At 33.4% G+C, this 17,210-nt stretch overlaps 1 protein-coding gene across 4 annotated transcripts in view; it reads right to left on the reverse strand.

Moving 5' to 3' along the window:
• Window positions 1-17,210, reverse strand: part of LOC123680496 — a 145,713-nt gene that overhangs the window by 21,740 nt on the left and 106,763 nt on the right. The gene's annotated exons all lie outside the window — the stretch shown is intronic.

The following is a 17,210-nucleotide window of genomic DNA, read 5'->3' on the forward strand; positions in this document are numbered from 1 at the left end:
TATTGACATTGGAATAATAATAATGATATTACATTAGTACCAAAGAAATGTTTCATGGGAGAAATTACGACACCCATGGTTTTATGTAGAGATACGTAATATACGCATACATATTATTTAGAGGGTTTTTTCAAGTTGAATCATTTTTTTTATCTATTTCTACGTGTGATTTATTTCACTGCTTTAACTTAACTGCTATGACGCTAAACATGTCTATCATGTGTAAACAAAAGAAGCTGAAGGAAGACGAAGAACCTACTAGACAACTCAGCTGTACTACTGTTTGTCAAGATAGGCTCTTCAAGACCAAATTGCTACTAGGTATATGTCGAAGTGCAGACCAATTACTTGAAGAAGGTCAACCCATTACTTTGCATACACTGCATTGCCTTTTTCAAGCCTTTGGACATTCAAAACGATTGGAGTTTACTGACTGCGGGCTACTGTCACTAGTGCAGAAAACGACAATATTGATAGGCAATATAGCAGGTAGTTGTCATCCACGATGAATTCTGAATTCCTTTATGTCAGCAGCATGACTATTTTAAAGTGAAACAATGCATGGTATTGTGTTTGATGCTGAAAAGTATCTACACAGAATAGTTTAAGTTTTAGGTGGATATTGTTCATTAGCCGATAAATATTTATTGAAGACAGTATCGTAGTAGGTAGTGGACTTTTCAGTCCTAAAAACAAGTTTTCTGCCTTATCTATTCAGACAAAATAGGTATTCCACAAGACAAAAAACGTCAGACTATGTACTATCTTCAAGGAGCAAGTATTGATGTTTTGCCATGGTAACCTAATTTGGATCCCATCAAATCTTTGTGGTGTATAATGACTGTCCACTTTGCACCAATCTCAACAGACTCTGGCACTGCTGATCTATGTTGCTTCGTACGAGGTCCTACAAACAGATATCATTTATCTCATTTTGTTGATGCCATCTGGATGGAAATCCAGATGGCATCAACAAAATAAGATAAATGATATCTGTTATGAGTATTCCTACTCACATTACCAAAATTATGTTGACTAAATTATAAGGTATTTCTAGATGTAGCAGTGCCAATGTCACCGAAGGTTTAGGATGTATGTTTAATCAAGTTATTCATGTGCCTGAGCCTGTTTAAGACTTCTTCTTCTTCTTCTACAGCCCTCTTTCATCCAATGTCGGACATAGGTCTCTTCCAGTTTTTTCCATGCTTCTCTGTCTTTTGATGCTGTTCTCATCCATTGCTTGCCGGTTACATCGACTATGTCGTCTATCCATCTTTTTCTCGGTCTTCCTATGCTTCTTTTCGCCTCTCGAGGTCTCCAAAACGTCACTTTGTGTGACCATCTCTCCACACTCTGCCTTGTAACATGTGCCACCCACTGCCACTAAAGTTTCGCTAATCTACTCATGACGTCAGTTACTCTGGTCTTTTTTCGTATTTCGGTGTTCGGAATAAGATTACGACAATGAAATAGTCCAGAATATTTGTTCTTACTATGAATTGATGGATACAGAAAAATTATCACTATAGCAAGGATCTGGTTATATCACACTGATGAAAGTATCATTGAGAAGCTATTAAATTTCAATTTTCGGTTTTTATTCATTGAATAATCATATGTCCATGAGTATGTTGATCTCCCCATTTTTTCTCTATAAAACACCGTATTCACACAATTATCGCTTATATATTAATCTGTAATGTACTCAGATGCTAGAACGACAAGAAATATCGACTGAAAGTCTTGACATGTTTCCTCTGTGCATATTCAGTTAATGGATCATTTCTATTCGAATTAATTTCAAAATTGATTCAAAATCAGTTTGACCCAACTGATCAACAAAAAATATTGAAGAAAACATAAAATAGCCACAAGATAATGATATAAATCTAAATAAGATCTTCATTAAGAACTCCTGATCCTATTCGAAAAAAAAGTAACCGAATAATCTCGGAATCACGCTATCACAATGAATCTCTCAGAATGTATTCAGATTCTCAGCATTTCTGCTTCCTACATGAATGTCAATGATGTCACGGCTGTCACAAGTTTTCCTGCCATTTGTGTCACAAACAGCCTAATTAATTTACTCGTAAAGTAGGTTGTTTTCTATTTGTTTGATTCCAGACCAAGTTTGGAATCGCATGCAACTTAGGATTCTTAGGAACAATGTCTTTCGACTTATAACTTATTCATTAATCTTCGTTGCTTTGTTTCGTTTCCTTGTGTACCTGAGCATCCTTATTTGCATTAGGCTCATTTATCTTCCACATCACTTCATCCTGTATTGAAATATATTCAATCGCGATTGCTAGATTGTGATTATAGGAAATGTTCCTTTGTCAAAAATGTATCGAGCATTGGCCAATGAAGTACAAAATGTTTTCAATTCATCCAAATTCATCGTATCGTTTTGAAGAAGGTCCTTATCCATCCGAAGTACCAACTTCTGACCTTAACAAAAAATTTAGAAACCAACTACTAAAGATCAAAGCACAACGTACTTAATGTTAATTGATATGAAAATTTTGCACGAAATTTTCAGATATTTTGAAATTCCAAATAAATAGCAGAGATTATATGAACAACTTTCCCTGAATTAATTATAATATAAACTTAGGGTTTAATTCAAAATAGATTTATCTCATAGAGTAATAAACATAGATAGAGGGAGTATATGCAATTTTTACATGTCCCCAACATGGTTAGAACACGTTGTCGGATTGTGATATATTTTCAAATCCACAATTTTACTATATCGTTATGATTATGAATGTATATTATATTGAATGAAATATATTTATTTGAGTGATTCCCGATTGAATAAGCAAATTTGAATATTTGGAATCCGATAATTTTCCTAATTGTCGAATTTATAATAAGCAGAATATTTATTATTTTCTGTATCTACCTGCTGAAATCCAAGGTTTGGCAAATTTTGTTCTCCTAGTATCATCGGTTGTTTCACGCATTTTGGCGCGCTTGAAGTTTGTTTTCAGAATTTCTGATATATTTAGGTATATATTTCAATACATTTTGAGTTGATATGAAACGTTGATTCACTATGGAACATAAGAAGTGCGTTCTTTGTGGAGAAACACGCGAATCGAGTGAAATATCGTATCACTGATGTTTTCATTTTCATTTTCCATTCATGTTGAATACAAAATTTGCTTACTAAAAATGACATATGCTCTCTTCATCTATGTTTATTACTCTGAGATATATCTATACCAAATGCATTAATCTGAATCAGTATTAAATCCATTATTTTCAATGCTTGAACAGAAACACCAGGCTACAAACTCTCTCTCCTTTGGAAAATAAATAATACACTTATATTCACTTAGGCATAAATGTATATATTTAATCCATGGGATGATTAGATTTTGATGAACATGAAGTAACCAAGCTAATCTATTTGAAAGCTGCAATCATTTGTAGTTTCTCCATTAGTATCTCAAAATGCTACCTTTTAATTATTGTAACAACTGCGAAATTGAGAGTAGAATAGACGAATTCGATTAAGTAAAAGTAAAATGTTTTACGAATGTACTACAACTTAAAAAGACTCCAGATGATAATTCTTTAATCACATATTTTGATCGTGAGCTCTATTGTTAGAAATGTAATGAATGTAATGAATTAGTACGAATTAAATAGTGACAATAAGATTGAGATATGGGAAAAAAGAGAAATGATGTTCTACTTTAAAGGAAAGTGTACTATTTCGAAATAAGGACGAGAAACTTCGAAATCCTTTGTGCGAAATGAATTATTCAATACGAAAAGTATTGGATTAACATATTGGTAGGTATTCTTAAATACACCGATAATTGTATTTGCAAAATTGAGTTATTGTTAAAATGGAATTTTGTAAATTCTATTGGTATCGTTAAGGATGTTTTGTAATACAATGATTTATATGAATGAAGTGCTTAGCTATTATACATAGTCTGAGGTCGGTAGTCCTTAACGTTTGCGATACTTTTTGAGTTTTTTGTATCATTCCATATCTTTCCTCGATTTAAAAAAAATTAATTTCCACTTAATTACTGAAAAGTCAACAATGAATAAGAGTGCTATTGCTGCTACATTAATTTCAGTTAATATCAATTCCACTAATACACAAGGCATTACTTGTGCAACAAACCTCATCTTCACCACCAATGTAATGTTAATGCTAATCAACTTCAATAATAACTCATGAACTGCCTACAGTTCGGATTTATTTTATATTTCAAGTCAATGTCTATATGTTAGCGTTCTTTTGGAAATAATTATAATAATAATAACCGTGATTTTTTAATTGACGATAATTTTTTCATTTTCATTCAATTTGGATGAAACAAAACTAAAATATTGATTCAGTCCTTGAGTTAACATGTGGAATTTAAATTTACAGAGTTAGGAACATTGCAATCAGTTGACCAATTTGGACTAAGCCAACGTTTCATCTATATATGTAGACTTTATAAAGGCTACAGAGAAAACAAACAAAATAGGTTGAAGTGACATATATGTATAAATGGTAGGTAACAGAAAAAAAGTTTGAAATATTTGGATATCAAGTTCATTTAGTCGAACAAAAGTCAAAATATTTTCTTATAAAGTTCTGTATCTGTGTACAGTAAATATTGGAAATTAACAGTAACAAGTGTCTATTTTATAATAGAGTTTCAAGTGTTTATGTCATTCTATCCTAGTTTTTATACATTTAACTCATAGCGTATTCGACTGGCTCAACCAGTGCGAATTAATTCGAGCTCATGATGTCATTTAGCTCTATAAAAATTCGAATTAATTCGCATTGGTGCTCTAGTCGAATACGCTGAAAGTGTTACTGCCAATTTCCAATATTCACTGTACTCAGATACAGAACTTGATAATCTAATATTTGCAATTTTATAAATGCAATAATTGAATCCTGTGTATTGGTCCTGAAATCAACTGTCCCATTTAATACATTTTATGGAAATCATTTCGCTGATGTTCCTTTTGTTTCTATTTATTTTAAAATCCACAATTTTCGCATTGTTGAAGTCGAACGTATGACCTTCTGTAAAACGATGTTCTGCAAAGGTTGTATTTGCCTTATTTCTAAATCTCACATCGCAATCATAATCATGCTATATTTAGATCAAACAACATAAATATGATTGAGATGAGAGATTCAGAGATAAGGACAATACAACCCTTGCAGAACATCGTTTTACAGAAGATCATACGTTCGACTTCAACAATGCGAAAATTGTAGATTTTGAAACGAATAGAAACAAAAGGAACAACAGCGGAATTATTTACATAAAATTTAATAAATGCAAAATACAGAGATATTAAAATACAACCGCTTTTGCTGAACATCATTTTACAGAAGATCATATACGTTCGACAATTGTTTCATTCTTGAAGTAAGATGATCAAATTGCCAAACAATCAAGTTGAGGAATTTATTTGAGCAGGGTGTTATATTTCAATTGCCACTAAGTAAACTTCAAAAACTTTGTGATTAGGTCTATTAAACAGATGATTAATTATTTCTCCCGAGCACGTCTTGGCAACTAGACTGACAGTCCACAGCGATGACGATCTGACAACTAGCAAAACAACCGCGATTTTCGAAACCAACCACTTTAATCGATGTTACGATATCTCGACGTGTTGCAGGAAGCTGTAAATAATATTTCAATTAAATCCGAGTATCTGGCTTCGGTATCCGGAATCGAAATCTGCAGATTCATTATCTAGTATATTGAAACTAAAAATAACTTTCAGTCGTGTCGCAATTAAATATATTATTATGTATATTGTTCGTGTTCATCCTTGGATGATCAGAGTATGTAGCCAATGATCTTAGAAACCGCTATTGATGATCGGTACTCTTTATTAGGATATCATCTCGCGGGAGAAGATGTAAGTCGATGGCGATGTACCTGTATAGTATCCGAGATTTGGAAGATATAATAACGGTTTATTCGAGGATGATGCAGTTGTTTTGGATATCGTGGATCAATAATTTACAAGTTATATATTTCTCCTATTGTTGTCTTCATCGGTTGTCTCATTATAAGGAGTCCTTCGAATTGAACGCCTTCTAATGAAATAGAATGAGGTCTGTAGCGACCCAGACGTGTTTCTCGGAAACTTCGTGAGATAACACCACATTCAAAAAGTCTTGGAACCAACCAGTAAAAACACTTTTTTTCTTGAAAATTGGACTTTTTTCGCCAATATAGTCACCTTCAACCTCGACATTCACCTCTTCATTAAAAACCAAACTTCTCTACCTGGATCATTATTTTGAGGTCTGCTAGAAGCCAGGTTGACCAAGCAGTTGAAATCGTTATAAGTCAATTTGGGCATGGTTTTGTGACATTAGAGCAAGGAGCAATGGAGGAGATTTTTTTCGCATATCGTCGGCTAAGAGTGTAAATCTGCTAAGTCCATTTTGAACAATTTCACAGGAGACCAAAAAAACCGTACAGTACAGTGTTATAATAATAATAATAAGAGAGTTTATTCATGAAAATACATTCAATAAACTCTATTGAATGTATTTTCATGAATAAACTCTCTTATTATTATTATTATAACACTGTACTGTACGGTTTTTTTGGTCTCCTGTGAAATTGTTCAAAATGGACTTAGCAGATTTACACTCTTAGCCGACGATATGTCAACACACAAAATTTGTTTTTATTCATGTTTCGAACAACAAAAATATAGCGTCTCATATCCTTCAATATTTTGATCCAAATTCAACTCTACGCCGAAATTTTGACGCTTGGATACCAAGTAGAAAAAATGATTTGGCACTGGCGGTCCCTGCGGGGGTGCCATTTGTGTGCCAGGCCCGCGACTTGGGTATTTAGTGACGAATTATATCAATTAAAGGTCAGGAGTATTCAGCAGCAAAATGGTAATCAAAACACGTATATAAATACCCATAGATCCATAAAAATGAGGACATAAAAATAGTCGCACCAAATAATGTTAGATATATGTTTTCGGAAATCTAATTGGCTACAAACAGAATCGTTTATCAAACAAATCAAGCCAGATCCACTCAGAATAATGACTCCCTCCACTAATCGTCTACACCAAATCAAAATATACCGAAATATACATTCCGTTTTCGTTTGACGTGGTCTTTTTGGGACACCCTGTATAAATCATCTCAATTTTTATGTGTGGGGTATTCTGGTGAGTACCATTTGCGTCATCCTCCGCAGACTCTGCCTGATTCACAAAGTTCAAGAGACTTGAAACTAGGTATTACATTATCTTCATAAGCAATAGCCTTAAATAGTATTATAATACTCCGTCTATAAGAAATCTATGTGAACATTTCTCCGATGAAGAACCTACTAAAATTTTGACAAAACTGTGTCTAGTTTCGAATGATTTGTCTCCGACATGTCCCATTACGCCGATAGATGCCATTAGCAACTGCTCGATATTCAGTGGTACAACATTATGCATATAATGCCCTTCTGCACATGTTCCCTTATAATGTCGACCTTGAGATCGATTTAGCCGCATAAACGAGATAACGAACAGAATATTTCCACGCGGCATTTGGTATTTGTTTTATTGAAAGATTTACAGACTGCGCCAGACGACATTATCGTCGGCAAATCTGATCTGATATACTGAAATAATAGCATTAAATTATATTACGGAAAGTACGTAGCCAGTGTTTATAGCGATTTTATTTTTAGAAGCGACTCGGGGAGAGGACACTTCTGACTTTATTTCGCCTTATCGCGATCAGAATGGTCGTTAATGGTGGATTAAATTTTCGATGAGACTGTTCATACGGTAAAAAAATGTATAAGCACCCCTTTAATGGCGGTTACCAACATGACAGTATTCTTGGGTACAAAGAGCATTTATTTGCTTTGACTTAGAATATAGCTGGAAGTGAATCAACTCTGAAGAATAATTGCCACTTTTCTGTTGACCACTAGGCTGAAATAGCTATAGCAAACGATCCACAGGTTTGGCTAATGGTCATCTAACAAATCAAATGATTATGTTAAAAAAACACGAGACACCCATTTCAAATGCATCAATTAATCATATCATCTAAAGAAATCCAAAAGTGTGGCCGCAATGGGTCTCGTCATATCTTGTTTTTATATCATTTTGAAGTAGGCAGGAAGATATCGCTTTAGTGATATGGTCGCCTTTTGCACAAAGTAATAAAATATGTAACACTTTGTTATGGCGATAAAATATAATTGTTATTGTTATTTCTGACACATTTTCAATATCCGACTTAAGTACTAATAATGAGTATATAATGTTTATGTGTACCTACTGTCCGCAGAAGATCGGGTTAATAATTGTTTCTTGAAAACAGAAAAAAGGTAAAGCCATATCAAGGGATTAAGTGGGAAGGCTACCACGTGGCTGCTCAGTACAAAAAGAAATTAGAGATTTTCCTTCTTGAAAAATAGTGATTTTATCTCGGATTTTATAGGGTTTTCACATAATTTCCTTGAACAATTAATAACATGAAAGGTAAGGCGTAAACATGAAATTACCAGGTTATCGATTTTATGCGTTTTACTAGTCCGATTTTGCTGAAATTTCATATAGGTTATGGCATCAATGTTACTAAAAAGGATTTCAGCTCTTTTTGGTAGAAAATAGTTTTACCAGACCAAACTAAAGTAATTTGAAGGGGTGATTTTAACGTCAGAGGACGAGGTGAATTCAACGAAGTAATCATCATGACTTATTTTTTTTTATTAATTTGTCTGAAGTATTTATCATTTCGTATATAGTTCTGATATTTCCAAATATTCAGTTATTTGGTTTTCCTAAATATGGAAGTGAAATTTATTTCAAATCATTTGGTTAGTAGTCATAGTACTGACAACTTGAAAGAGAACCTTTTGAAATTATTCTTTCGTTTACATTTTTTGTATTTAAAGCAAGTTGAAGTAAATAAGAAAATTAGTGAACATAGGTATACACATGACAAGGTCAACCTCTAGTTGACGAAACAAATATTGTGTTGAATACGCGAATAAATTTCGCAGCAATAAAGTAATTCTACTTTTAATCAATTAAAGAGGAACTTTTGTTAAGTACCAAGACAATACAACATTCTCGAATTGCTCACGATAATTTATTAATTCTAGATACTATTACTAATTTTAATGTTTTTCACATATGGAATTATTTATTGAAACTCCCCAATGAATAAATAGTATTAGATGAAGAAGAGCTTTTATTTCTCCTCATAATGGCAAATGGCTATTATAATCTGGATATGTTACTCTTTTGCTGCTTACTCGAATCGATTCGTAACCTTTTCTCGGGAATTATGGCATTATCCACTTGTGGAATATTCTATTGATATTTAATATATAAATATCACCTAACAACTAGATGCTTGTGCTCTTGAGTGTGAAATGACCTATTACAACGGCAAGACAGAAGCTTGCAGATAATCTACCTTATTTGGGTGGTTAAAATATATTTCTCTAATTCTGTGGTTATTCCGTTCATTCTTCCACATCTTGTAGAACAAAATCGTGCGAGAATATATCAGAAACGCACAGTTTTCATGGTTATATTTTATTATTCTATGTTGGTACTCCGAACTTTCCGCCACGGCTTTATCTGTCAATTCATCAATTTGCCTTAAAGAAATCAGTTCTGCCAACCAACATTTTTCAATGCAAAAATCACTAAAATATATTTATGGAAATATTTCATTAATTTCAATGAAAATGCAATGAATTAGAGAAAATAATGTATAATACTCGTACAGAAGGCTCATTCTACCACTCGTTCATTCCAAAACTCGCCACTTCGTGGCTCGTTTTTGAATTTTGAACTCGTGGAAGAATATCAATGCCTTCTGCACTTGTATTATAAATAACTATTGAGTGTTTGGTATGAGCTTAGTTGATATGATGAATTTTTCTATTTCTTTTGTCAATGAATCAGGGGGTTAGATTGAATAGTATGCTCAATGCAGTGTGCTGGATCTCGCCCTTTCAATTATTTCTATAGTTGAAAGAAATTTGTTATTATTTATCATTGAATTAATTGAATAAAGACATTTATTATTATTACTATTAGACTTATTATTACGTTTCAGTTTGGCTGAATTGAATGATGTTAACATATGAAATAAAATATTACTACAATCTTGGCAGTTATTCGTATTTGTAGGGAAATGGAAAATATTTTGTTAACTATAAATATTCAGAAAACGAAATTTATCACTTTAACGTTGACGGAGTCTACTTATCCAAATATAAAAACCATTAAAATACATAAGAAAAAGAACTGTGACCATAATTGCGATTGTCGGAATTTTATCGAAAAAGCCAGTAAGATAAAATACTTGGGCGTCTACATAGACCGATTGCTACGATGGGATGAGCATATTAAACATATCGTAAAATTACTTAGGTGTACATTACCAAAATTCAAACTGTTAGTCAATATATTATCACAACGAACAATATTTACAATTTATTTTGCGTTAGCGCAGTCAATTTTGGAATATGGTATAGTTGGTTGGGGTGCAGCTTATAGAACTCATCTCGAAAGTTTGGAAACCACTCAGAATTTTATTCTGAGGATAATAATGAAAAAAGATCGTTTATACTCCTCTCACTCTCTATTCAATGAAGCTAAAGTGTACACAATTGGACAATTATTCCATAAAAATGCTCTGTTGATGATATATAAACACCGTGTAGATTATGTAAGGTATGAGCATACTTATGGCATAAGAAGTCAATCCCAAAATCAAATAAAAACGCCGAAAATACAGAAAACAATTTCTCAAAAACATGCCTCACACGTGGGTATACGATTATACAACTCCTTACCTCAGGAGATAAAGCGTGTAAGTGACCTCAGACATTTTGTCAGAAAAATAAAAAACACAATTCTTAATTCTTGAGTTGTACTGTGCTGCATTGATCTCTGTCGATAAGGGGAAGAACAAAAATAGGGGGGGAATCAATAAAATGGGGAGAAAATAAAAAAAAAAGAAATAATAAATAAGAGAATATGTGTATATAATTATAAGCTAGTGAAATGAAAATACTAAAATGGGTTCATGTATATTTATTGATTTTGAAACTGTTTAGATATAAAAATTGTTACTGTCAGGCACAAACCATTGGTTTAATTGACAGCATTTCTTGAAAATTATTGTACTAAATTTGGTAAAATAAATAACATTGATTCATTGCTTGATTGAATCATAGATAAAATCTAGACGGAGCCTTAAAAATTAAATCCTGAAGGTGCTAAATTTTCAGGTGTTTTTTATAGACTGTCAACGATTAAGAAACTTCAATCACGGGATATGGAACGAAAGTATAAGTGGTATAATATGCCAGTCGAAGCTATCTTTGTTTACATAAGCCCGAAGCAGGTGTTCGGAATCAGTTTGTGCCTGTGCTTATAAAACCAGTATACTCTTGCCCAGTTGATTTTTCTGATATTGCTGCTATAGCGCTGTCGATATTAAAAATGACCATCGGTTACTTACTCGGGCTATTTTATCAATTAAAGGCCGTTTGTTCGCTTTCTGCGGAATTTATGGTAATAACTGGTATGTCAGGGTTACATTATTTGTGTACTTTATTCAGATAATTCTGCTCAGCGGAGATTCACTTTCGTTCGCGATACTTGGATAATTCCCAAGTTTATGACATATTTTAACATTCGCAAAAGGCATAGGTAGCAACAATGTTGCGGCTTGATCACGCTGGTAGTCTGTGGGAATAGTGAATGCTACAACCATAGCAATTACCGTGGAATTTCATGTCTCTTTGCAGTGATATATTTCGAGGTGCGACTACTTTTGAATGACTCCATAGACCACGAAACTTTGTATCGAATAAACACTATGGATTGAAGTGGTAAAGCCATCATTTCCAGGGAATGAACATTTTACAATTTGATTTGTTGATGAAATTTGCAACAATCCATTACTATACAAGGTGGTCAACTTAACAACTCGATTCTCTGACTGTTTTTGGTTGAATCGATCAACTGTAATTCTATTAAATTGGGATAATGAAACACCGGATTTCTTAACTAATACATTGAATTTGGCTGTACAAGTTATATGTTTACAAGGTAACAGCTACGAGCGTACTGGTTTATTGTACCCCGATTTCCTGGGGATGTTGAGCATCGCTTTGGATTTTGCATACCCAAGCGCAATCCAAGTCCCTGATTGGTCCACGTCTTCGTTCCTTGCCCTTAGATGTGACTTCAGGATGACCATATGTAGCGCCAATGTGGCGCCAAGGATGTTCCTGTTGGTTTCTCGACCTAAATGCGCCTTTCTGAATATTCAACTGCCCGTAAAGTTTGCGTGAAATTCACTTGACGCAACACTGACTTTAAAATGAAAATATGGAAAATAGCTCGAACCTATCAATTTCTGTTTCGAGGGGGAACAACTTTCCGCTTTTTACATCCCCGTAACTTCAACCCCCTAAATGGGGTGAGAACAACCCCTTGATTTTGAATGGGGATGAGGTGCTGTCATATACCTCATTTTGAAGATCTTATCGAGTACTATCTGATCCTGACAATGCGCTCCAAAATTTCCATCGATATCGAAATGAAATTTGGAATTTATCTGGAGAATATTATTCCTCTCCTACACATTTCAAAGATATTTGAATGATGTATATGTAATGGTAAATCGTTTCCACTATTTAACCTTACATATACATCTACAAATATCTTTGAAATGTGTAGGATAGGAATAATATTCTCCAGATAAATTCCAAATTGCCTCTTTCACTATTTTCGCTGTTATTTCATTATCGATGAATATTTTGAGAAGAAATTTTAGAGTCAAATAGTTCTCAATACGATCTTCAAAATTAGATCACCTCATTCCTATTTAAAACCAAGGGATTGTGCTCACCCCCGTTAGGTGGTTGAAAATACAGGGATGAAAAAATCGGAAAAGTTGTTCTCCCTCGAATCAGAATCCATATTTTCATTTTTAATTCGGAAAATCGTAAAGGTGTTAAGTTTTCGTTTGACCACCTTTTAAGTACTACTATGTTGAAAAAGTACTGACATGTTGGCAATAAAATATAAAAAATGTACCTATTCTCATTTTTTATTGAAGGCTTCTTGCGAATTATACTAGCGACAACAAAAAAATTCCATAATTTAAATATTTGTTTATAATTACAACAAGAATATAAAGCGACTATTTTGCATGCACGTGTGTTCATTATGACTCGTAGTCGAGATGCAAGGGGAAAAAGAATCTAAATTCGAATTCGCATAAATTATTTATTCCAATACTCTTATTATTAACGTCCAATTTTTATTGTTTTGAAAGTTATATGGACACTGAACATTTTTACAATATTATATTCATTAAAATAAAAATAACTTTATTTCGGTACAAAAGAATTTTCTCATCAATAATGTTAACTTCTTCAGGTGGGCATAGATATTAACATTCTAATTTACATTGGTTTCTTTACATATAGCGGAAGGAAAAAACTCAGGTTTAGCAAATTTCCGCGTTTCATTCTAAGATATTGAGTAATGTGATCTAATCAGGTACATACGTCCAGTCATTGAGCAAAATATATTAATTGAAGTTGAAGTTCATCAAATCCATTTCAATTAATGTACCTATTTATTTTTATTGGACTTCTTTGGAATTATGAATGAAATATTCTCTTCCCTGAAAATAAGGCCACCCTTTCAGAAGCAATAGAAATAAATAGGCAGAATAAAAAACATATTGTGCTTGAAGATTCGAAAACAATGATATTTCCAAAACTCAACAAAGGACCCCGCACGTTTAGTAGGGAAAATGGCTTTCCGTGAATTTGGCTGAATTTTTGATATGTTGTAGTTCTTGATGAACTGATCAGAAAAGTCCTCAGCCATAAAGCTCAAAAATGGACAGTTTTCGAGATATGGAGCTTTGAAAATGAATTTTTTGCTATTTTCGGGGTTTTTGCTCATCAATCAGGGAGCTCTCATTTCTGGTTTTTAAGGAATTTGGATGTTCGGCGGCCAGAACCCGACTGAGAAAAGATCTTCCTTGGTTATATTAGGCACCGCCATCGATAATTTTTTATACACTGCTCCACATTGGCTATGAAATGAGATACAAAATCCAAGATCTTCCATACATCTTTTCATGCCACAAGATGACGCCAGAATAATTCACATGACCGAGAAACTACATATTGTGAGATTTTTTTAAGATTTTTTTAATAACTGAATCCTCATATATCTGATGTCCAATAATATCAAATATGTTAGCCGAAATGTTCATAACCAGGCATCGCGAGCTGTAATGGGGGAAAATGGGAAAATCATTATCATATATCCTCAGGGATAACAATTGTGATCACTATTGATGTCATTTACATATGATATGTGATTTGTTTCTCACAAATCTCGATAATCTGACAATGGGGTACCAAGACATTTTCCTCAGAATGTCTCGAAATTGATGATAGCATCTCACAGACAAACGAATCCGTGAAAATGTCTGCAGTTTTGATACAATATAGTACTATCCTGGTAGAATATAGAAATCCAAGTGTTGGAAGCAAACTATGAATGGAACTTCCGATATTAACCCTCGAATTCTTGAAAATATTTTTTTTTTTTCTATGAACTTTTTGAACTTCACACATACGAATGAATACTATTTGATAAAATGAATGTTACTCTCATTATTATATTGTTTTTGATTGATCTACTCATTCATTTTGCCAACGATCATATTATTAGATAGTATTCATTCGTATGTGTGAAGTTCAAAAAGTTCATAGAAAAAAAAAATATTTTCAAGAATTCGAGGGTTAATATCGGAAGTTCCATTCATAGTTTGCTTCCAACATTTGGATTTCTATATTCTACCAGGATAGTACTATATTGTATCAAAACTGCAGACATTTTCACGGATTCGTTTGTCTGTGAGATGCTATCATCAATTTCGAGACATTCTGAGGAAAATGTCTTGGTACCCCATTGTCAGATTATCGAGATTTGTGAGAAACAAATCACATATCATATGTAAATGACATCAATAGTGATCACAATTGTTATCCCTGAGGATATATGATAATGATTTTCCCATTTTCCCCCATTACAGCTCGCGATGCCTGGTTATGAACATTTCGGCTAACATATTTGATATTATTGGACATCAGATATATGAGGATTCAGTTATTAAAAAAATCTTAAAAAAATCTCACAATATGTAGTTTCTCGGTCATGTGAATTATTCTGGCGTCATCTTGTGGCATGAAAAGATGTATGGAAGATCTTGGATTTTGTATCTCATTTCATAGCCAATGTGGAGCAGTGTATAAAAAATTATCGATGGCGGTGCCTAATATAACCAAGGAAGATCTTTTCTCAGTCGGGTTCTGGCCGCCGAACATCCAAATTCCTTAAAAACCAGAAATGAGAGCTCCCTGATTGATGAGCAAAAACCCCGAAAATAGCAAAAAATTCATTTTCAAAGCTCCATATCTCGAAAACTGTCCATTTTTGAGCTTTATGGCTGAGGAATTTTCTGATCAGTTCATCAAGAACTACAACATATCAAAAATTCAGCCAAATTCACGGAAAGCCATTTTCCCTACTAAACGTGCGGGGTCCTTTATATATATATTATATTATCAAAATCAAAAATGGGTTCAATTGGTTCTGAGTTCTGATATATTTTTTGCACTAACTGTGTTGCGAAGAGTTTCCTCAATATCCTCATCACTAGCCACAGCTAAAATTGCTAATTTTATTTGTCGATTTTGCACTTTAACCCAATGATTTATTTGATTAATGATCACAAAACAAATTGACAAAATACAAATTTGGAGAGCTGTCACATTTAAAATCGCTTCAGAGGATTGTTTATTAAAGGATCCTTTGATAAAGTCATTTGTATGTTGCAATAACTTTTTAATAGCAATTTGACCTTATTTTGAATGGCGATTTATAAAGGAAAGTGAAATTGTCGAAGTAAAGTATAATAATAATAATTACGTTATTTCAAATGGCGATTTATCAAGGAATGTTAAATTGTCGGAGCAAAGTACATTAATAATAATTACTATACATATATACATTTTGAATTAGTGTTATCAAAACCTCTATCGGGAATTGACGTAGGTACAGCAATATTATTTTATTAAGAATATATATAATAATAATAATTCTTAATTTCTTGATCCAATTCCACAAAAATGATATTTTCGATTAATCACTTTTTTTATACACAATTTGAAACAGGATGAAACAGTATAAACAAATCAAATCTCAGATAAAACTGAGATGTGGTGAGAGCAGTTGTACTCACTAAGAGATGACAGGACACAAATAATCCATTCCTGACCTGTACTTCTTAGGGATTATATGTGAAGTATACATGAAGTGTCATCGCTTTTCTTGAAATTTTTTGGATCATCAAAACGCTCAGGAGTCCTGGCGAGCAAATAGAAATTTCACAGAATCGATGGACCGGAAAGTAATGCAAAATACCTACCTATCTAACACAGATCTAGTCCCGTATATGTGAAGAAGTATAGACAAGACTTCATAACGACATAAAATGCACGAAACTACACAGCGATCATTTTCATAACTTGAGCAGTTTATCCAATAAACTAGTGCAAATCGTGAACACCTTAACCGGTATATAACACTCTTGACCTTATCTAGAGGTACATTATTGTATCACGTCCAAGCCATGAACTGGGCTTTTGTTGTGGAAGGTGCCATTGGAGATTTAGGGTATCTATAATGATACCACAGGTACCTATCGAGTCGTGATTTTCTGCAGGGATAATTATCGGCGTTGAAAGCTGAGAATTGGTTGAATTATCGCAGTACCTCATATTCATTTTTGCCAGGATTGTGGCGTAATTATCATCTTCCATCGGGTGTCGTGCCTAGGATCACCTTCCTGTTATGGTGTGATTGAATTTGGCGCAAGTTACCGTATTCCAAGTCATGTTATTCAAGATAATGGCGTTAATTTCATTCGACTATTAGTAGGAGATTGAGGAAACGTTTAGAACGATTATTTTCAAGAGATATGAAACGCTCTAGAATCCGTCGATTTTAGCCAGATCTTCTTCTGTGATTGTTTAGGTCGAATATCATGCTTATGGGTTCGAAGCGAGGTTATGGCTTCAATAAAACCTATAGAGTAC

The sequence above is a fragment of the Harmonia axyridis genome, chromosome 1, assembly GCF_914767665.1.
Source record: "Harmonia axyridis chromosome 1, icHarAxyr1.1, whole genome shotgun sequence".
In the NCBI taxonomy this organism is placed as follows: domain Eukaryota; kingdom Metazoa; phylum Arthropoda; class Insecta; order Coleoptera; family Coccinellidae; genus Harmonia; species Harmonia axyridis.